Source organism: Peromyscus leucopus, chromosome 10 (genome assembly GCF_004664715.2).
Source record: "Peromyscus leucopus breed LL Stock chromosome 10, UCI_PerLeu_2.1, whole genome shotgun sequence".
Classification (NCBI taxonomy): Eukaryota; Metazoa; Chordata; class Mammalia; order Rodentia; family Cricetidae; genus Peromyscus; species Peromyscus leucopus.
The window spans coordinates 88960688-88984652 of NC_051071.1; the positions used below are offsets into that span (position 1 = coordinate 88960688).

General features: G+C 39.6%; 1 protein-coding gene across 6 annotated transcripts in view; it reads left to right on the forward strand.

Annotated features, from left to right (window-relative positions):
* Positions 1 to 22293, forward strand: part of LOC114691792 (THO complex subunit 2-like) — a 35592-nt gene extending 13299 nt beyond the window's left edge. Inside the window, exons 3-10 of one of the 6 annotated variants that reach the window (XM_037209239.1) lie at positions 538 to 678; positions 793 to 833; positions 3755 to 3907; positions 12281 to 12438; positions 15657 to 15783; positions 16033 to 16110; positions 18298 to 18520; positions 20194 to 22293. The gene's annotated coding sequence lies outside the window, so the exon portion shown is untranslated. The remainder of the gene's footprint in view (positions 1 to 537; positions 679 to 792; positions 834 to 3754; positions 3908 to 12280; positions 12439 to 15656; positions 15784 to 16032; positions 16111 to 18297; positions 18521 to 20193) is intronic. The other 5 variants (XM_037209242.1, XM_037209238.1, XM_037209241.1 and 2 more) reach the window with 5 other exon arrangements.
* Positions 22294 to 23965: the final 1672 nt, after the last annotated feature.

The following is a 23965-nucleotide window of genomic DNA, read 5'->3' on the forward strand; positions in this document are numbered from 1 at the left end:
AAATGGAATCATGAAATAACGTGGCTTTTGTGTATGGGTTCTTTTATACCTCCATGTCTAATGTGTACTAATAATCCATTCCTTTTTATGGCTGTATGCTTTGCTTATCCATTCATTGATGGACAGGAATAGTAATTTTTAAGTATGAAAATTATAATTTAAACAGTAGTGTACCCATACTTACAGTGAGTGACACCAAGATTATATGTAGTATGACTGCTGTATAGAAATGATACATAAATTTTCAGTATTTTGTGTGAGTGTGAGGTTTTTCTAAGGGCCATTTAACTCTGTTTTAAGAAATATGTGAGTGTAGTATTTTCATCAATAAAAGTTAACTACCTTAAGTGTTAATTTGAAATTTGAATGAGAACATTAAACAAATTGAAATTGTGCACCACGCATTAATGATTATGTGTTGAATTTATGTCACCATATAAGAAGTATAGAGTATAATTGAGTCAACATGTTTTATAATAATTTTTATAATACAGCAAATACTGCATTTTAATACCACTTAAAATTATATCTTCGTAGGGGGAAAAATCCTCTTTTCTTCAATGGAGGACTTCTGGAAGATATTTGAAAATGACTTTGAAAGCACTCATTTTCCCCTGAAAATTGTTCATTTGGTGGGGGAAAAAAATCATCTTTTCTAGACTGGAGGACTTCTGGGAGGTACTGGAAAATGACTTTGAAAGTACTCATTTTTCCCTGAAAATTGTTCATTTGGTTTGTTAAATTCAATGCACAAGATTAAGAATAATTTAGGTATCATTTCTGTTTCTTTAGGACCTGCTGTGCATTTACCAGTATATAAGAAATGGACTATGGTAAGTTGTGGACGTTACTGCTCTACCTTCAGAGGGTAATAGAGTCCCAATTATAGAAAGTCTGGCAGGTGCCTTGCAACTATTTATGTCTTCCGGAAAATCACTACCTATTTAATCTCCATAGCAAACTTAGAAGGTGAGTACCAATGCTATTTATAAGTTAAGCAATTTAGATATAGGTTGGTTAACTATAGGGAATGAGAGAAAGGGATTTTGTGTATGTTTGTGGCAGCCATTCTCCTTTATTCTATTTTATTATTCACTCTATTAATGATTTAGCAAATATTGACTGAAACTCTCCTACTATGTAAGATATAAAAATGACAGATTGTTCTGTGTTAGTTCATTACTATATTTTTGCATAAGATTATGGCATATACCACCAGTTCCCAAAACAGTGCCCGGCAGAACTTTTAGAATCGTCAGTTGTAAATTCAACTCAGTCCTTTTCCTAGTTATTAAAGAACCTAACATAGTATACCAGATCTTGAAAGAATTGATACCTTTATTCATGTTTACCAACCTTAATCTCATCTGAATAATTTTGGCTTGGAGTCTGCTCTTTCAAATACTAGTTTCGCTACATGGGGTACTTAGAATATGTTTTTTCATCTAATAGATTAATATATTGATAAAGGCAAAGAGACCACTTGGCTGAGTCACATTCCCAAAGCTCCTCTGAACACTGCATAAGGTGTGTGACTAAGTCTTGAGTATATGAGTCCTCTGGGGAGACCATTGATATCCCAGCTGCAGCATTCCACCTCTGGTCCTCGAAACAGTCATGTCAATCTTATAATGCAAAAATAAATTATCTCCAAGTGTGCCAGTTCAAGTATTGTTCAAAAGTCTAAAGCCTCAGACTCAGTAAAGATTTACCTCTGTGAAACTCAAAAATGTGTTACATTCTTCCATGATAGAATGGCACCGAGTAAACATCCCATTACAAAAGAGAATAGTAGAATAGCAAAAATGACTGGACCAGAGTAAGACCAGAACCCATCTGAGTATGGTGCACCCTGTGGTAGTGAGATTGTAGAACCTTGGAGGAGGTCATAGCATGCCTTCTTCATAGTAGTGTTCTTTAAAGCCCACGTGGCCTCATCTGTGGGCTCTGCTCATTGCTCACATTTCCCACAGCTTTTCTTAGCATGTGGTCCACATTCCTGGCACATCCGAGTTCTAGACCTTCAGTTGAAGCCTCAGCTGTCCTCTCGCAGCTTTGTATGCTGTGCCACTCTTTTCGGGGCTGCTTGCAGGGATTCCAACCTGATCATCTATTCTTCCAAGGTTTCCTTTAAAATCTAGATAAAAGCTAGGATTTTTCCCTCATAGTCTTCTCATTTTGAAATTTTAATAAGTGTAATGAGGGACCTGGGTCATTTTATCTCTCAGGCCCAGACAGGACTATATGAAGGCTGAGTCCAGCCAGCCCTGCCTTACCTACTTAGAGTGCCTGAGTCAAAACATGGGCTGAATGTATGGCACTGATCCCCAGCAGATCCACAATGCAGTGATTGCATGAGCGGCCTCCAGGCTACTCCAGGCAACAGAATTCATGGACAGTTGGAGTGTCCCTCTCACTAGAGGTGCTCTCCCTTTACGCACATGAGTATGAGAATGGCTGAATAGTGTTCTGTTTCCATCAGATTACTCTGAGCACTAAGTGGGTGAGGTGATCAACCAAAGCAATTTGCACTCCATGCACACTGAGCCTTCGCTTGTTATCCACACGTGGCTAGATTTGTTCCTCTTCTTAGAGGTCTGGCAGTGTTTCTCAGTTTGATCCACATTTTCATTCATACCACTATGTCTGTCCCGTGGACCTGTGTCCACTTCAAATCAAAACCAGGTTCCTGGGCCTATGATTCTCAGTGTGGTCACTTACACAGTTGGCTTGGGACTTAGGATAGAAAAATGGGTGGACCACTGATTCTCCCTGCTCCAGCCATAGAGTTTGATGAGGTAAACATCCTCTGGATGTGGTTCCCCACCTTGGCTCACAAGCTAGAAGGTGCAGGGAACACCTTCTTGGTGTTTACTCTCTGTGGAGATCACACTTCTCATAAACTGTTTTTGCAGCCCCAGATTCTGTGTCTGGCTATTGTCAGGGTTTTCTCTCTTTCTTTCTTTCTTTCTTTCTTTCTTTTTTTTTTTTTTTTTGGCCTAAGACTCCATTGAGGAAGATTCTTCTTCCCCACCTACCCTGTCACCAGGTGTCAAAATAGGATGTTTTTTCTTCTACAAATACAAAGTGCCTCTCACTACCAAATTCTGTCGTAATTGTGTACTGCCCTTTCTTTCTGTACTGCCCTCCTGTCCCTGAAGGACTGCACTGGGTAGCTCTCATCTGCCACCTTCCCTCTATAACATGTTTCTATTAAAATCACTTTTTAATTTTAAAATCACTTTAAAAGTGTGAGCTGATGAGGACTTGTCTGATATCAAAGCTTAATGTTAATGAGTTTATATTTGTACATGGGCATATCTGCAGGAGCTTGTCCATTTTGATACCAGTGCTTTAAGCACCTTGTGCATTAAATGAAGGTATGTATTCTTACAATTACTGAAGACAATCCAAAGAAGTTTTGAGCACTCAGGCTGTTTCAGAGTGGGCCACCTAGTGTCCTCTTGCTCTATTGGCCCTGAGCAATCGTTGTGGCCCAAGTCCTCTTTTTAACCATGTGTCTTGATTCTGTGAGGTTATCTAGATTATTTTATGGAAACTAACTGAATTACATCACAATATACATATTTTTGATGACCAGAGTATGTCAACTACCCAGTATACACTCTATTTAGTATTGTTTAAACAAAAATTTAGCAAAAGTTAGTTTTAGAGAAAAGGCACTAAATGATCTCAAAAGCTGTTGTTTCCATGTTAACGATGGTATTGATTCTTCTAACACTCCTTTTCCTAGTTCCTACAGAGCATGAGCATGTCCTCAGTCTGCGGTGCCTTTTCCAATGTGCTGCTTCATCTCACATCATTGATAAAAGAGATTTGTACAGCTCCTACTATGTGCCAGACCCTGTTCAAAGATAGAGTATCTCCCTCACAGAATGCCTCTAAGGTACGTACCCTTATGTTTCATATGAAAACACAAAGGCTGAAAATGAAACTCCTTTCCCTGTTCTCTATAATTTTTACTGGGGACATTGTGTCATCTAGTCCCTGAGTCACACACCAGGGAAGGCAGCCTTGGAACTGAGATTCAATGGCATAGGCTCTGTGAACAGACATCCTTGTGTGGGTTCTTCATACTTTTAGGGACTAAATTGACATACTAAATCTTCATTTCTGAAGTAACTCTGAGGATTCAGTAAGAATCATCATGTGTGTTTACCCAGAGTGAAAAATTTATGTTAAATACCTTATTTTACCAGGAAACTAGTGCCTGTAATTGACACAAGACACAAATGTTCTGATGATTTTACTGTTTCTATTGCCTGTTTTTGTTTTGGGGGTTGTGTTTGTTGTCTGTCCTTTTAAATTAGTTGGATATACACAAGTTGAATTGTGTAGAGTGGAAGAAGAGAACAAGAGTCACCACTGGAGAATAGTTGCAGTGGAGCAGGCTATTACCTGAATTTGTCAAGAAGCAGGGAGCAAACCGCTGCCCACATTGCTGGCTTTGGAAAACATCTGTCTGGATCAAGAAACCTAGTCAACTTTTAGTGACTTTTCATTGTACAACACCAACAATAACCTGTTCTGTGGGTCAGGTGTGTACTGCAGGCTTATGTCCTTCCTATTTCTAACCAGTTGTCTAGACATGTCCTATTCTGAATATGGACTAGGGAAAAATACCCTTCTTGCCACTACATAGACAAAGGATGCTAAGGGTCCAGGCTGATAGCAAGGTAAGAGTTGAAGCTGCAGGATTGATGGAATAAGAGTATTTGACAAACAGATAGAAATATTATGATTTATAGAGGACTTTAATTCCAGGGTTCTGGAGATGTAGCTCAGTTGATAGAGTGCTTGCCTAGCATGCACAAAACCTGGCTTGATTCCTCAGGACCACTTAAATGGGTTATGGTGGTCTGTGCCTGTGATGTTATCCTTGGGAAGTAAAGGCAGGAGATTAGAAGTTTAGCATAATCTTCAGTCCTTAGCTACTCAGCATATCTAAGGCCAGCCCAGTCTACATGAAACCGTCCCAGTCAATCAATGAAAACAAAATAAAACAACAACATTTTAAATAGAGGAGAGCTAGTTCAGCTGGTAAAGTGCTTACTGAGGAAGCATGTTTGACCCAAGTTCAAGCCCCAGAACCCACAGGTAGGCATAGAACAGAGAGGAGAATTGAGAGAACAGGATAGTGGAGAGAGACACTGCCAGCCGCTGCCATGGCAGCATGTGAAGATGCCGGTAAGCCACAAGCCACGTGGCAAGGTATAGATTTATAGAAATGGGTGAATTTAAGGTATAAGAACAGTTAGCAAGAAGCCTGCCATGGCCATATGGTTTGTAAATAATATAAGCAAGCGTCTGTGTGTTTATTTTATAAGTAGGCTGTTGGACTGCTGGGGCTCGGAGGGATCCAGAGAGAAAACTCCACCTACAAAAGCACGCACTTTTTTTTTTTTTTTTTGGTTTTTCGAGACAGGGTTTCTCTGCGTAGTTTTGCGCCTTTCCTGGAGCTCACTTGGTAGCCCAGACTGGCCTCGAACTCACAGCAATCCGCCTGGCTCTGCCTCCCGAGTGCTGGGATTAAAGGCCTGCGCCACCACCGCCCAGCTAAAAGCACGCACTTGTAATCCTAGCACTGGGGTAGGGGTGGGGAGGGCAGCCAGTTACAGGAGGAACTCTGAAGCTTACTGGCCAGCCACCTTAGCCCTTTTAGCCAGCTTCAGGTTCTACTGAAGAGTGATATCCAAGGTATACCTCTGGCTTCTGCATATACCCACACACATGAACATACAGATGCTCAAAAGAACTTTAATCCAATATAAATTCATCCCAATTCTATAAGCTTTCTAGAAAAAGCACCCGTTCCCAATCCCCGCTCCCCCCCAGCAACTGCCTCTAATCATTACTGGGGTAATCAGTATGTTCACCATTGTTTTTCATGACTCCTTTCTCCTTTCCCTCCTTTTTCCATTCACAGTTGACAGCCACACTTTCAGATCAGTCGGAGAATTCAGGGGCCTGGTAGATTCCCAGTTGCTTGCTCATGCTTAAGAATCTCCCAAGACACAAAGTTCTTTCAAAAACTTTGATGATGCTACCATGACCACTCTGGGAAACAGTGAGGAAATAGACACACTTCACTAGCTTCTTTGGGAACTCTTATTTTCTGATGCATTGATCCTGTATTTCTCAGACAAAGTATTTGTACAGGTACTGTTCTTGGCTCTTGGGACATATCAGTGAGAAACACAGACCCTTACCTACACAGCTTGCTTTAAGCAAGAATGAGATGGATGGTGAACAGTAAGCAAAATAAACTGTGTAGTACCTTAGATAAACAGTGCATCTACCAGAGAACAAAATGTCAAGCAGAGCAAGGAAGATTCACAGTTCACACTGAGTATCATGTTGCAACACTGGAAGATCAGTCACATGGACTACACATATATTACCGTTCAGTATGTCTCATAATATATATATATACTTTGTCATAATTTTCCACATTAATCTCAGTTCTCCTTTAACTTCACATTAAACTCAGCTCTTGCCAGTTGTAACTAGGATGAATCAAAGTGCATTATAATTACTGTCAAGCTTTTTCTAATGATTCCTGTGAAAATCAGGACAGGAGAACGATAGGCAGGTAAGTGACAATTAAAAGTCAATCGAATGTCTTGAGTATATCTTTCATTCCCAAGATTTTAAGGATGAACATAATCAAGGCAGTTCCTCCATGACTTTACAGTTTTCTTGGTTTCTGGAAGTGGTTGACAGATTCAGAGCTACATCTTAAGGTATATAGATCACTTTCTTCTCTTGAGTTCACTCTGAGGCTGTCACAAGGTAATGGTTTTTCAGTATTTGCTCTGTTGAAAATACACTTCAAAATTTAACTAGTAAAGAATGGAAGAGTTGATAAAGGAGAGGAATTCTCATTTACCACAGTTCTTGTCTTGATTGCTGATGTTAGAGCTTACATGAACTCGGGAAGGCCAGCCTCCAGGTGTGGCCACTTGTCCCGAAATGGAGGTAGTGGTAATATTGACTGTTAAATTTAGAAACTTTCAAATTATGCAGCTGGGCATTTTATTTTGCTAATAAGATGATGCCATTAAGTGTATCATTTCACTTTCTCGGTATGACATCTCTCCAGTGGGAATTTGTCAAGAAAAGTCTTTCAGTTATAGTAAACACATAAGATCAGTGCCATCAGTGTGGCTGTCAACAGTATTTCAGACCACAGCAGGTTCTGAGTACTGTGGTCTGTAAAGCCCTGGGAAGGGGAGAAAACTATCCCAAGGCCAACTCTGCACTTGTAATATGATGTGACGTAACTGAGTGACTGCTCCAGTCCCTAAGAAGTGAGGGTTGGAGTGCTGCTGAAGCACACATGGGACACGAAATTGGGGCATTAAGGAAGGTCGAGGGAAGCAGGAGCTGCAGGAGATGAAGGAGGAGGAGGATCTCCTAAGACAGTGTTCAGAGATGCCACGGTGTAGCCTAAACCTTATATGCTATTCTTCAGTCCAAGGCTTGTGTTTTCTCATGGTGTAGAATGCCTTCCAGCTCTTAGAAAGGCTTATTTGTTGATGAATTTTTTTATTTAAAAATTATACAGTAATCAAAGCTAAGATATATACATATGTTTATATGTGTGTGTATGTGTATATCTTAGGTTCTATGCATATCCTAAGAAGGAAATAATACTTTGGGGTAGATGGTCTTATGAAGTCTTAACTTCTTTTATAGCCCATGCTCCTACATGGAGCTAGTAATGATGATCAACATTATTATTTAACAGGTTGAAGTAACTTGTGGTAGCAGGTTTTTGTTATTGCTTTTTTTCTTTTCTTCCTTTTTTTTTTGTTAAGAAAATTTTGTTTTCATTTTACACACCAATTAGAGATCCCCCTCTTCCCCCCTTCCCCCCCTTTCCCCCCAACCGGCCCCCCACTCCCCTCACAAGAAGACAAGGCCTCCCAGAGGGAGGCACATCCAGTAGAGGCAAGTCCAAGCCCTTCTCCCTGCCTCAAGGCTACACAAGATGTCCCATCATAGGTAGTGGGCTCCAAAAAGCCCCCTCATGCACCAGGAATGAATTCTGATTCTACCACCAGGGGGCCCCCCAAGCAAAGCAAGCTACATAATTGTCTTGCCATGCAGAGGGCATGCAGGCTCCATAGCCAATGATCCAACTTTCATGAGTTCCCACTAGTTTGGTTTGGTCATCTCTGCAGGTTTCCCCATCATGATCCTGATGCACATGCTCATAAAATCTCTCTTTTCTTTCCAACTGGACTCCTGGAGCTCTGCATCTACCTCCATCAGTCATTGGAGAAAAGCTCTGTGATGACAGGGTATTCACTGATCTGATTACTGGGGCAAGCCAGTTCAGTTAAGGCAACTTCTCCCTATTTCCCAAGTTGGGGTCATCCTTGGGGATTCCTGACAACTTCCCTAGCACCAGGTTTCTCTCTATCCCCATGATATCTCCCTCCATCATGGTATCGTTCTCATTGCTTTCCCACTCCATCTCTGTTCCAGCTCGACCATCCCATTGCTTATGTTCTCATCCCTCATGCCCTACCCTCCATTGCCCACCCCTCACCCCATTTTGCTATAGAGATCTCATCTATTTTCCCTTGTAGTGGAAGGACAATAGATGGACTGGCTTTCCTGATTCTGCCTATGCATTGTTGTGGTTTAATTGTAATGTAGATTATTGGTTGAATTGCCAGGCAGTATGGTTGGTGTAAGTGATGTGCTACATCACAGCTTTTGATTTCTTCTTGGCAGCCTGTGAGATTTTCTTCGGTTTCTTTATTCTTCACTATGTGGTGGAAGACATACTGAAAATTTGGATTCTCAAACTACACTGTCATAAATTACTATTTATGTAATTGCCTGGATATTTTGATCATCATGATAGGTTGGAGAACAATACTCAAAGCTGTAATGTATTATAAAAGCATGTTAATTACAGTCACTGGTTCATCATTGTGAGTGTTTATATTCAAAATTTCAGTTATTTCAACTTCTGTGAGTACTCTCATTTTTTGTAAGAAACTTGCATGAATCTTAAAGAGTCTTGTTAATAAAATCAAACCTGAGGCCAATTATTGGGGTAAATACTGGAAGATCAGAGAAGTAGAACAAGCCGCAGTAACCTCACTTTGCCAATTCCTCAGCTGATCCCGTTTCCTCAGACTGGAAGCTTCTGAGTCCTCATCCGAATGGCTCTCAGCTGAACTGTTGCTCCAAAGCCTGAAAGCTTAACCAGCCAAATACTACTAGTTTCTGGTTTTCACGCCTTATATAATTCTGCTTTCTGCCGTCACTTCCCGGAATTAAAGGCTCACTTCTTGGGATTAAAGGCGTGAGTCACCATGCTTGGCTGTATCCTTGAACACATGGATTTCTGCCTCTGGAATGCTAGGATTAAAGGCGTGTGCTACCACTGCCTATCCTCTATGTTTAATATTGTGGCTGTTCTGTTCTGTGACCCCAGATAAGTTTATTAGGGTGCACAATATTTTGGGGAACACAATATACCACTATAAGAAACCTTTCTGAGTATGACATGCATGGTGTTTACAGTACCCTCTCAACCATACTGATCATGAGAATAACTCATGAGCTCATATTTATCTTAACATATGAGACAAAATTAATTTTTGTGATAATTTTATTCAACTGAGAATAAAAATTAATATTTAAATGAAAAAGTGTAAAATTAGAGCAAGAAGAAACAGCATGGAATATTTTTGTAGGAAACATAGTATAGAATGTCACAGGGAACAGAAATTGTTAGATCCATCAAGGATTTCTGTATGAGAAGCAGAAAGCGTAAGGGAGAATGATGATGTCAGAGAAAGACATCTTTCAGATGTTGGATCTCCGGCTTCTGATAGACGTTCATCTTATTTTCCCCTCAGCTAAGTCACTTAACTAAGCATTGTCCTAACTCACTTGCTTCCAGAGGTCTCATGGAAAGACTCATTTTTATAAACTTTTCTTTAATAATTTCAGACCTTTCATTATACCATGTTATGCATTTGGACGTATAAGTGTGCCTGCTCATTACTTGCTTAAATGTTTGGTTGGTGTATCTTGCCACGTATTTTGTGCCCATGCTCCCTGTCCTAAAAATGACCCCTTGAAATTGTGGAATATTCTGCATTACTCTGTTGACATTCTTTTCTTCTATTTGCTGTCCTCTTGACAATCATTCTTGCCTTTGCCCACTTTCTAAAATTCATGTGACCTTGTAAATAGATTATGAATAATTTTCCATTAAATCTTTTTGACACAGATAATATGAGGTTGGTGAGGTGTCTCAGTGGGTAGATGCTTTTTCTGCCAAGCCTCACAGCCTGAGTCTAGTCCCCAAGACACACATGATGAAGGACAGAAAGGACTCCCACAAGTTGTCTTCTTACTGCCTCGCATGCTGTGGCCTATCCATACACATAATTAAAAATACGATGTAAATTTTGAAGGACATACTGTTCACCTGGGAGAGAATGAACACATAGGCTATGAAAGAGAACTTTGTGCATATGTCTTGCATTGCATCAACATTAGCAGCAATAATGATCCTAACAGCTTACCCTTCAGAAGCTAGTGTATGTTAGATTGTACACATAACTGTCTCTAGAAGAACAGATGTGTGAAAGTCAGAAAATAAAGAAAAATAAGAATTAAAAAAAACAGAAATGAAGATGATATTTAGCAAATAGAAGGGGTGGGAGAGATGGCTCAGTGGTTAAGAGCACTGGCTGTTCTTCCAGAGGACCCAGGTTCAGTTCCCAGTACCACATGGCACCTTAAAACCATCTGTAACTCCAGTTCTTCTGTCGCCTTCGCTGACCTCTGGCTACTGCATGTATGTTGCACACAGACATATGTGCAGACAAAACACTCATACACACAAACTAAAGCTAATCTTTAAAAAGAAAGGAAGTAAGTAGAAATTGATCTGCATGAAGGTGACAAAGACAGCATGCTTTACCATTGGAACTTAAATTTGTTATAGAATCACCTCCCATGCATGTGAATGCAGGCACACATACATACATGCACAAATGCATGTAAACAGCCTTGTACATATCCAGCAGATTTGTATCCCTGACTGCCTAGTATTTCCCTTTTGAGTGACTACCTCTCATAAATGCTATTGGATAAGTATCATGGTCAACTATAGAGTTCATACATTGGTGGGGAAAAATGAGTCCTAACTTTTATATTGCAATAAAGTTCATGTTTTTATTCTCTACTTAGAGTAGTAACTGTGTGATAATATATATATCAGACATTGAGGATGGAGGGATTTTTTTTTCTTCAGGATAATTGAAGTTCTTTACTCATCTTTGTGCGTCTGGCATACTCAGAGTGCACTTATACAATATAGTTTCTATCACTGTATTTTTTTCTGGGTTGAGGTAACATATATGATCCACACTTCAATATTTTTTTCTTTTTCAAGTCACTCAGAAGGTGGCAGTGCAAAGCTGCTCCATGTTTTACATCAGGTATGCTGTGACCATTCCTCTCACTATGAATGAGGCAACTTCTGTTATTTGGATTCTTGTTAGATAAAATCATACACATTTTAACACATGCAGTAAGAGGCCATTAGTATGTTTTCTGAGCCTGGAGCCTTAGACTAACACTGGGAACCATTTGAATTTTACTTCATAGTAAAGTAAGCAAGTAAGGAAAAAGGATGTAGAGAAAGAAGAGAAAGAAAATGTGAAGTTGAAGAAAGGAATAGATTCTGTACCTGGAAATGTAGGGGAAGGATCCCTCCTCTCTGGGAAGAGGCCAGAGGGATATTCACATGGCAACGGTTCCTCGCACAGGTAGCCACGCAAAAAACACTGTTTGAACAAGAGGATAGATGCTGGTGGGCTGAGTACGGGAACAAGCATGTTGTAACTCTTCTGTTAGAGTAAATATAAATAAACATATTATAGTAAATATAGCAAAACCTACACTGTCCGTATTCTAAACCATTCAGTGACGTTAAGTACGTTCATCGTAGTGGTCAACAATCACCAGTGCATTACCATACTTCCCCATAATCCTAACATGAAATCATATATGCTAGCCACAGCTTCTCTTCCTCTCCTTGTGCCAGCCTCTGTACTCACTATTATTTCCTGTGAGTTGAGTAAATCTAAATGCATCATCTAGAACCATACATTAAAGTCACATCTGTTCCTGTTAATGGTGGAGTTATATTCAGGTGTGTGCTTAGACTACATTGTGTTGTCCACTCATCTGCTAATATTGTCCTTCTCTTTTGCAGCTCTTGAAACTCATGTTCTAACAAGACCATGAGCCAGCTTTTACAACCGTGTCATGATGTGCCATTATGTTCTTCACTGTTTCCTTGGCATACTCCCAGTTGGCATGGCTCATCATTGGCACTCAGTTGGATGACTTAAGTGCCTTCCAAGAATACATGTAAGTATTTATCAAATCACATAGAAAAATTTATTTGTTATTGCATTCCCAATAAAAACTGTGTTTATTTGGGCCCCTTCTGTTAAAAAGTTATTTAAAAACAGTTATAAAAATAAATGATGTGTTTCACAAACATTATGCCACCAAAGAAATGAAGAAAATGTGAAATGCTGATGATTAGGAAAGCAATTCTCATGAACCAGGCATGATGGAGCATGCCTGTAATATCAGTACTAACAAGTGCAGACAGGAGAATTAGAAGTTTAAGGTTACTTCCTTCCTCTACATAGCAAATTCGAGGTCAGCCTTGAAAACATGGGAACTTGTCTCTCACACACAGAAAGCAACTCTTAATGGTGAGATGTAAAGATATAGATACAGAAAGCACTATTGGAATGGCCAACATCTTTTTAACATTCAGTGCAGGTGAGAACTTTCATTTTTATTATTTATTTTATTGCTTTTATGGTGGGGGTGTGTACATACAAACATGTACAGTAACATGGAGGTCAGAAAACAAACTTGCAGGAGTCAGTTCTCTCCTTGCACCATGTGGGGTTCTGGTTACAGAGCTCAAGTTGTCAACACTGGCAGCAAGTCCTTGACTCCCTGGGTTGTCCTGCTTCACTGCAACTGTGAGGTTTGTTTAATACTTGGCCCTGGGTCATCCTTTTACAGCCAAAGACCATTAGTTTATATTTTTATACTTGATTGTTATTTCAATAGAGTTTCAATTTCAGATAAGTTAATGAGAAAAAAGTTACAGTATTTTACGATAGAGTGGTATAGGAATTTTTTTTCCAGTGTTTCCATTTATAAAAAAAAAAAAAAAAACCCAAAAACAACAACAACAACAACAACAGTGCTATGAGACATTCTGTGCCGTTTACAAAGAGTTAGCAGTTAAGAAAGGAGATTGCATGGCTTTAGGTTAGTAGGACCTTGGCAGAAGGGGGACAGAAACAATACTGTATTAGGTAGAATTTGGGAATGAAAGTGATTTCATAAGACCCAGCTTTGGCAATACCTTGTTTCCTATGCTTCACTTTGAATGTGAGAATATTAAATCTTTGAATACATAAAATTCTGGCCATCCTTCAGAAATCTTTCATTTTTAAGAAATTTTTAACTTCTAATCTAAGGAGACCTTGTGAAGATCAGTTTACTCCAGAGTATACATTTGATTCTTAGACCTGATCACTACATGCACCACTTAAATAACATTTTGTGTGTTTATACCAGGTGAAAATAAAACGTAATCTGGAAACATTCTATTGTTCCAGAAGGCATTGATTGATACAAACAGCAAGAATTTTTCAGAGGTCAATAATTTCCTTCTGTCTTGCTGCTTTGTACAGTGGGGGAGTCATCCTTAAGAAATATTACCTTGCTACCTTGTTTACACTTTGTTTTGTTTTCTGTATAGTTCCACATCTTTTTGGGAACTGAGCTTTGTAATCGCTAAGGAAGTTAATCGAGTTTTAGGACTACATTTTTATGTATTTGGAATGTACACTTCTATTTATGAGACAATTAAAGTTCATGCTTATAAATCACTGTCTTCTCTATCTCTGATGCACATATTCCATCTTTCAAATAGAAATCAAGATAGTAGGGAGAAATGTGTTTACTTCAGAAAATGTAGAGATAATTTATTTTTCATTGAGTCACAGTTTTGAGTCTTAATGCTGTGCTTCTCCCATGGTTTTTCATTTATCCACGTTACTATATATGTTTATTCAATGCTTTTTAAAGAGAGTTGCAGGTGCGTATTTGTAAAGGTGCCTTCAATGGGGATTTGCTCAGCAGCAGAAAATGCTGTTAGAGCTGCCGTTGTCACTTGCTAGCATGACTTCATTGTCCTTTTCCTCCTCTCTCCTTCCGTATTCTGTGGTTTTGAATTAACAAGTCAAACTAGAGCTAGGGTATCAGGAATAGTATTTAGTGAATTATTTGCTTGTCAAGAGTAAGGTACTTTATTTTAACTTATTCAAGGTACTTTATTTTAACTTATTCAGTTCATATTTCACATGTGTAGTGACAGCTTAGAAAGAAGACTACTTTAAATCTCATAATAAATGGAAATTATTTTCAAAGTCATTAAAAAAAACTTTGATTCTCTTGGTCTGTTCCAACTTAACATTTTTTTTTTTTTTTTTTTTTTTTTTTGGTGGCATCATGATTGAGACAGTCTCACTATATACTTCTGTTTGGCCTGAAACTTGCTACATAGACCAGGTTTGTCTCAAACTCATGGAGATCCACGTGCCTCTGCCTCCCAACTGATGGGATTAAAGCTGTGAGCCACCACTCAAGCTCCAGCATAACACTTAACTATTTTACATTAAGTAAGATTTTTTTTTTATTAAGCTATTTAGCTTAATTTAGGCAGTATTTGTGTGTGTGTGTGTGTGGGGGGGTCTCACATTTAAGACTTAGTTTATGTGAGAAGTAAGAGTACCAGCATTGTTTCCATAGTCAGTAAATTTGGAAAGGTCCTTTGCAAAGCATTGAGTGATGTTTTTAGTAGTTCACTGTTAGGTCATCAAAGTTGTATCCTGGTGTATTGGTTGTATTCACTAAGCACTAGAGACTTCTTCTTTTTTTTTTAAAAGATTTATTTATTTATTATGTACACAGAAGAGGGCACCAGATCTCATTACAGATGGTTGTGAGCCACCATGTGGGTGCTGGGAATTGAACTCAGGACCTCTGGAAGAACAGCCAGTGTTCTTAACCTCTGAGCCATCTCTCCAGCCCCTAGAGACTTCTTAATAGGACTGACAAGCAGCATTTGCTGCATGCAAGTAAGAGGTAGTTGTTATCATAACTCTCTCTAGTATCTTCTTGAAAAAGAACTTACCCGCCTTGATTACTTAGTTCATGCTGCAAAATTGTGTTCTTCAAGGTTCCTGGTACACTGCCATGTAAAAAAATCTTTTGGTTTTCTTCTTTTCAATGCTATTATCAACCTGGGGCCTCCCTTCTGCTCCGGAAAGTGCCCAATTCTAAAGATAGAGTCTTGGTGACAAGGGTGTTGCTGACCTAGTTGCTCTTAGAAAAGCACTTTCATTTGGAGTTGGATATCTTTCTGAAACATGCTGTGAGGGGAGAACTGGCCTCTATTTACTCGCTCTCTTTTGCCCCAGCATGGGACATCACTGTTTGGTTTAAATCAGGGATCCTAATGAGCTGGTCTGTGTCTTAATCATCTCTAGGAAGGACCTTGGCAGTCATCACAGAGCATGGCCAGGCTTGACACCAGACACTGAGCATGATCTTCAGCAGAATGAAGTTGGAGTCTAATGCGGAGGGCCCATTTGGATGTCACACCCACCGTGATTGGTAGTCTACTTCCTATCTTCCTCTACTCCTGTCTCAGCTTCTAAGAGGAAACTGGCTTTTGCATGCAGTGTTTGTATTGTCAGTACCTCAGTTACAGTAGGGTTTTTTGCCTAGTGCTTCAGCTGTATTGCAATTCTCAGGACCTGCTGTAATTGTCTTGGCTATTTGTGTTTGTGTTTCTTTGCACTTCTGGAGTTAATGATGTTTGAAGTTTTTCTTGGTGTTGATAACTGCTTTTGTCTTTTTTAGTTGGTGGTGATTACATATGTCCTCTCTGGATCCTCGGCTGGGTGGTTATGGGGTCCCTAGTATAGAGAGCTTCTGCAGGTCAGTGGGTGGCAAAAGGGAATGGAGATGGGCTAGGAGGAAAGGCTGAGAGTGGTTAGGGCTAAAGCTGGGCCATGAGGTCTGCACCAAAAGGCTGAATCCCCAGGGAGTGGAGCTTTGGTCGATGGTGGGCTTCTGCACTCAGGCTGCAGCAGGACAAAGACAGGGATAAAGGCCTAGGGGAGGCCAGGGTCCACACCCAGAAGTGGTTCCAGTGAGCAGTGTTGGAGTAGGAGGAGGGGCCCCTGAAAACAGGCTGCTCCAGGACTAAGTCAAGTCAGGAGACACTTGAATGGAGGACAGGAAGGATAGTGAAAATCTCCTGAGTCCCAGCCCAGTGTGACTACTGAGGGTCCCTGTTAAAGTGTTTCTAGGGATAGGCAGCTGACACACAGGAATGGGGATGACCTGGAAAGAAGGCAAGGAGGGAGTTAAGCTGGGTTTGCCTGCTTTGTTGGTTTGGTTTTGCTATATGGCCTTAAATATTTTAAGGCATTGAAACTTTTGTTTTCATAAAATTTTATAAAAATGGGTTCTTAAAAACTAGATGGGGCTTGAGAGATGGCTCGGTAGTTAAGAGCACTGGCTGCTCTTCCAAAGGACCTGGGTTCAATTCCCAGAACCCACATGGCAGCTCACACCTGTCTGTAACTCCTTTTCCAGAGGATCTGGCACCTGCACAGACACATGCAGGCAAAACACCAATGTATATAAAATATAAATAAATTATTTAAAAAAAAAAAGAATACCTTTAAGGGTTGCAGACTTGACTTGGTAAGTACAGTGCTTCCTGCATAAACAGGCATGAGAACCTGAGTTCAGATTCCCAGCAATAAAATAAAAGTCAGGCATGTGGTGTATGCACTGTAACCCAGTACAGGCAGCTTGATGCAGTGGGCAGATGCCAGGGCTCACTGGCGCCCCAGCCAGCCAGATAACAGTTCAGGGTTAGTGAGAGACCGTTTTTCAGGGAAGAAGGCAGACAGCAGTAGAGGAAGATGCTTCACAGTGACCTGTGGCTTCTAAATGCATGTGCGCATGCAGTCAGTCACACCTGACATATTTACACGTGTATGTACACAGCACACACAACTTTTTAAAAAAATAAAACTTTGGGCAGTTGTATTTGTTTCAATGGGAAGACAACAGACATCTCATGCTCTCGTCAAGAAGTCTTCAATTCATGTTTTTAAGGCATTTATGTAATATTTTTATACAAAGTAATCAGATAAGAGAACATTATTTTCATACTGCTTTGTGGTGATATTGTGTTCCCCAATATATTGTGAACACTAATAAACTTATCTGGGGTCAGAGAACAGAAGAGCCACTAGATCTAGAGGCCAGAAAATGGTGACACACACACCTTTAATCCTAGCATTCTGAAGACAGAGATCCATCCATATCTCTGAGTTCGAAGCTACACTGGAAACAGCCAGGTATGGTGACACATGCTTTTAATCCCAGGAAGTGATGGCAGGAAGCAGAAAGGTATATAAGGTGTGAGAACCAGGAACTAGAGCCTGGTTAAGCTTTTAGGCTTTTGAGTGGCAGTTCAGCAGAGATCCATTCAGATGAGGACTAGAGGCTTCCAGTTTGAGGAAACGAGATCAGCTGAGGAATTGGCGAGGTGAGATTAGCTGTGGCTGGTTCTGTTTCTCTGATCTTTTCAGCATTCACCCCAATACCCAGCTCTGGATTTTTTTTTAATTAATAAGACCTTTTAAGATTCATATTACACTGCTTTATTTATTTAAAATACATTATGAGCATAATTCTGTTTCCTTAAATATTTTCTTATAGTATATTTCTGGTATAACCTTAGAATCCTATTTGTGTAGATAAACAATATATTTAAGCAATTTTGTATGTATTGATTTTTTAATGTCACTATTCTTTAAAAATTAGCACTCCAAATGACTATCTTTGTAGCCACAAAAACTTGACGTATAAAAAGTTTTATTTGAAATTTTTTTTTAGTGTAGTGTCTGACTGTATGGATGTGCATACATGTGAAGACTTCAGATACCATGTTCACTGGCAGAGATTTAGCCCTTAGTTCTCACCTACGAGACCATGAACCAGACCATGAATTTTTATCTAAATGCTGAAGCCACTTAGAAAGTGTTTCAGATCATACTATTAAACAGAAAAACATTACTGGGTTTTGTTTGCTTGTTTCAAAAGACAGGATAGCAGCAAACCCTGAGTGGTGTGGTCCTCTGAGTTGTCATTTCCTGCAGCCTGGTGAGAACACAAACAGACGCATGGAGCATTCCACTGGCAGCATGGTGTCCCAGTCATAGGTGTTGACCATACAGCTAGAGATCGTGGAGCTGGCCAGACTGAAGAGACATGAGGCATGGAAGACTGCTAGATGCTGTGGCCATGCCCTTAAAACTGCCTGTTGGTGAGGAAAATGTTTTGTTATGTGTCTATTTGCTAGTGACCGTTTTCTTTGGGAATACTGAAGAAAAGTAACTGATGGGCAGGTCCCATCCCCATCAGTAACGTTACATGCCCCAGACCTTAGCATAACTGATGCCATGTTGGAAATACCATTCAGACCTTGGCACCCAGCAGGTAGGCAGCAACACCTGCCAGAAAGAGAGCAAAGACTAGTCCCTCAAAGTCCATAGTGCTGGGAAAATTCCTAGATGTACTGTGCTTCTTGGCTTCTGCCTAATTGGGGTGTGCCAACTCAGGATGTGGTTTTGTGCTTAAAAGCTCATCCTTAGAAAGGCTCAGGACTGTAGCTGAGGTTTTCTGTGTCCACCCGGCTCCTGCAGCTGCTCAGACCCAAATAAACACACACAGGCTAATATTTTTTAAAACTGCTTGGCCATTAGCTCAGGCCTACCACTAACTAGCTCTTACACTTAAAAACTTAGCCCATTTTTGTTAATCTATATGTTGCCATGTGTTCCATGGTTTTACCTGTGTGCCTGGTACATGTTGCTCCCTGGACGGCAGGCCAGTGTTCCCTTCTCAGCCTTTCTGTTCCCACAATTCACTTCTTTGCTTGTCCAGCCTGTACTTCCTGCCTAGCTACTGGCCAATCAGCATTTTATTTATACAGAGCGAAGTGGAAGGCTGAGTGAGGAGACGCTGCCAGCTGACGCTGCCATGAAAAGCAAGATGTACCAGTAAGCTACAAGCCACGTGGCAACTTACAGATTAATAGAAATGGGATAATTTAAGATATAAGAACTAGATAACAAGAAGCCTGAGCTATTAGGCCAAACAGTTTAAATAATATAAGTGTCTATGTGTTTATTTGGGTCTGAGTGGCACTGGAGAAAACTCCAACTACACAGGACTGCACGCTGGTCCTGAACACCCAGTGCAGTCTCTAGAGGCTAATAAAGACCTATTGGCCTAAACTTGTGCCTGAGCAGTCTTCTCTGGTAGATACCTCATAACAGTAGATGGCCATTTATTGTTTTCCTACAAGTTCTTTGCAAATATATTAGCCTTCCAGTTGTGTATTTTTATGAGAGTCCTGTGTGTACGAATGCGTGTCTTTGTGTTTCTTGTGCTTTTTCTTTGGCTTTTTTTTTTTTTTTTCTGCTTATTTTGTCCTGTTCCTGTTTGCTTGTCTTTGTTTTTTTTTTTTTTTTTTTTTTTATTACTATCCTTTAGACACTTCTTTTCTAAGGAGAGACAGAAAGGGTGTGGATTCAGATGGGAGTGGGGGGATAGTAATCAGAATATATTGTATGAAAAAATCTATTTTCGATAAAAGAAAAATAGCTTTAAAATGCTTTTACAGACAGTTGCGTTGTCACAATTTTTTTATCTCTGAAACAGAAACCCTTAATTCTATGAAACATCCCAGTAATTACATTCTGTAACCTTTACTGACTACAGACCACATGTTAATGTGAGAGCATGGCTCTTCATACCCTCACACTTTGTCACCCTATGACTCCAAGGACTGCTATGAGTTGCTGTTCCTCTCCAGTCTTTTCTAACCATAAACATTATTTGTCCCAAATTTCCTAAGGCAACTTCTATATAGGAGAGTGTGCATCACTGGCTGGTAACATGTTCTTGTTTTTCTTCTTTTTTTAATAATGGCAGACTGGTGGTGACTGAGGTCACAGGGAACAGATGAACTGCTGGTGCAGTGCACAACGGTTGGAGTGTTGGAACTGATGATACAGTGCCCCAGTCAGGCCAGCATCTTCAGATGACAGTGAGACTCAGCCTTGCCCCAGAAGTCCTTCACCTCCTTCCAATCTACAGTGGACCTAGAAGTTGGAGGCGGAAATGGAGATGCCAGGATCCACATTTGGTAATCCACTGTGTGGTCCTGAGTGGATTTGCCATAACAAGTACAAGTACATTATTTATGCCTGATAATCATATGATGCTGGTCTTTATAACTAATTATTAATCTTCTGCACTTGATTTTATTTTCCATAAACTTTACCCATGGATGAAAGAAGATTTAAAATAACAAAACAAAACTACTTTTCCTCATGTGACAGATCTAGACTTTGAAATATTGAACCAAGAAAAAAAACAAAAACAAAAACTGGAAAGTATGTTGAGAAGTACGCCCAATTGCTGCCCTGCCTAATTCTTTTCAGGTGACAATGAAGTAGCTTTTTAAAGCTTGAACTATAAAGGACTCCTGAGTACACTTCCAGCCACAAGTCAGCACTGCCATTTTTAGCCAGCATGTAGAAGAAAAGGAGGGCATTTCTTCCCATGCTGGTGGAACTATGTGGTGGTTCATTTCAGGTGTCCTCTACTGGTAAACTTTATACTGATAAACCATAGTGTGGCCATGTCCCCATTGTGCTGGAGTTTGTATGAATAGTTAAGATGTTTACTGCACTGTTTTTTTTTTGTTTGTTTGTTTATTTCTTTGTTTTTTGTTTTGTCTACTTTCTCATAGTTAATGTTTGTGGAACTAACTGTATTACTTGGATTTCATATTGTTTTAGCTCTATAAAATGGCCCCAGAAAATCTCCAAATATTGTCTCTAACTACAACAAAGGAGAATTGTATGGTTCCTTAAATTCACACTAATTCAACAGTTGGTGTTTTAGTGTGAATATTTTCGTCTCTTTTTCATGTCTCAATTTATTTGAAACTCAATATTAAAAGCTATCTAGTAGAACCAACTTATTAAATGTTACTTTAGTGTGCAGTGAAATATTCAGTTAAGCAAATGTTTAAGAAAGATACTTTGACTGTTTTGAAATTCATTATGAATCATAAACCAAAACTCATTTCATAGTATTTCAGAGACATGGTCTCAAATATTCTTGGTCCAGTATGTCAGAATAGAATTTGTAATACAAATAAAGTTTGCTTTAATTAAAAGGGTTTTTTTTTGCTGCAAGTCCCATCTATTGTCAGAAAGCATCAGGTAGAGTTAGCATTAGTAGTAGTTGTTTTCATTAGAAGAAGGAGGCTTTGACTAACTTTGTTTGTAACAAGTCTATTCTCAGTAAGAGGGTTTTGTTTTCCAAACACACAACACAGTATGATTCTCTGAGATCTGAAGGGATCGAAAGATACAGTTCAGGGCTGGTGGTTTACCCCCAGCTGTAGAACCAGTACAGAAACCCTGTTTTTAGTGCTGTGTCTTACATTCTTGTGTTCACTTGATTACTAAACTATGTCAGTCCTTTCTCCAATGAAAACAGGGGCCAACAAGTCTTTCAGAGTCAATGAACAAAATATACTGATTTTTAAACAGGTTTTTCATATGATTTCGTCTCTGTCTCTTTTTTGAGTATGCTGAACAAATTCTTTCTTCCTAGGTGGTAAAGTTTGTGTTCCAGGCATATTGAGTTTATATATTTATTATGTGTACCCTGTTGTTAAATGAAAATAAGTGTGGTATCCATATACTGACCATGTACCACATATCCATTGCAGTCCCTAGAGAGTATTTATGATACATATTATATACTGTGTTTTATTATACTTATAAGATTGTACAACATCTTTCATTTTACCCATGAGCCCCATCTGTTTGTTTTTTGGTTTGTTTGGGTTTTTTTCTTCTTGAGTCAAGAATAAAGTTTAATACCTTTACTGTACCTTGCCCTCGGTTGGTATAATTAGGAAGTAAATTGTTCAAATCTCCACAATTAAGAGTTTCAGAGTTTGTGATACTGGTCACTTGACTTAATAAAGACTAGATTATATGAACAGAAAAATTGTCTATTTCCTAACTAAAAGTAATTGAGCAAGTTTTCCTTTTATTAGCAAATGTTAGTAATAGCCTAGACTGAAAATGTCTGTATGTGGGGGTGACACACAATGAAACAAGCCTGCTTATGACATCGAGTGCTATAACCAGTTAGCACTGCATGTGACTGTCATATGGGTATTGTACTCTTCTGAGACAGTTGAAGCATAGGTAGTTCTTTTGGGAGAGTAGATAATAGTGAGGCTTGAGGAAGGCCAGCACCCACCTTTTAAAGATTTTTTTAGGAGGAGAGGATAAGAAACTTTTAGATAAAAAGATAGCAAAGAGGAGAAAAAAACAGGATAGCTCCAGGAGTACCTAAATCAAAACCCAACAGTCCTTCCTGCCTCTTCAAAAGTGTTTTTTTATAACAATGCCAAGGGGTGGAGCAAAAGACCTCCCCCTTGCTAGATCAAAGCACACTGAACAGCCAATTGTAGACCCTTCCAAACATGTGATAGCCATGCCCGTGATCTAATCATTTCCCTATGTCGTCCTGCTGGGTAAAGCAAGCTCAGATTCTTGGACCCTGAGTAAGTTCTCACTAGGAAACCTCTGTGGGTCTCTACAGCTCCCCCTTCTTAATAAATTAAAGGGCTCCTCAGATCCTTCAGATAGACTGTGCCTGCCTTGGGTCATCTTCACTAATCAGCCTTACCCGTCATAGAGATACACTTTCCATCAAGCATACTCTGCCTTATGTTGGCAGCTAGCAAGAAGAACTTAACTGGTCTCTGACTACCAGCCTGTGGCAGGGGAAGGTATAGAGTTTAACTCAGCTTAGACTCGGGCCCCTACTAAGAGCTTACAAGTAGCTGGAACAACCACAGCAATCCCTATAGCTACCACACCCCCTAGTAGAGGAGAAGAGGATGACCAAGATGGAATGTCCTTTTTGAATGGGTCTAAGATGTCTATTACAGCCTTAGCTGCACCAAGCCCTTTTTTAAATCAAAAAACTCTTGATGCAAATGCATCAAATCAATAAACTGCTGATGCAGCTACATCAAGCTTAAAAGACTCCCTTAGCTTCAACAAACTATGGTTCATTAATATCAACATATTAACAATTCTAGCATGAATATTGCTATACATATTTAAAATTCTTACAAACTTACATTCAGAAACAAACTATAGGACTATTTACACTTAGCAAACTTTAGCAAACATTCAAAAGTGATCTCTTAACAGAACTATTTACATTTTCTTCCAACAAGACAGACAGTACATGGATTAAGAGTCACCACAGTTAAAATTGTAGGTGAACTCAAAACTGTTTGATTTATGAGGTTTGCAAAAGCTCAAAAAAGTCAATTCTAGTAACCGTTTCACTGACAGCCCAAGATCAGGGCCTGGCTCATCAGCCGTCCTGAAGTCCGTTTGAGCAGTCCAAGTTGTAATGACTTTTAGACAAACAGTTCCAAATATGAGCAGTCCAAAATTTGTTACAGCTCCCCTTGATGCAGCTTAGTTCAAGCAAGCATCTCTGAAGCTTCACTCTCAGCCACAGAGGCACTTTCAGTTAGCTTTCCCTAGGAGAGGTGCCCTAGGGTGAAGACAGAATTACTGTACCGAGCTGCTGTAACTCTTAGAAAAGCTTGCTGCTCAGCTAGTAGGAACCAGGAACCCATCTCTTAAAG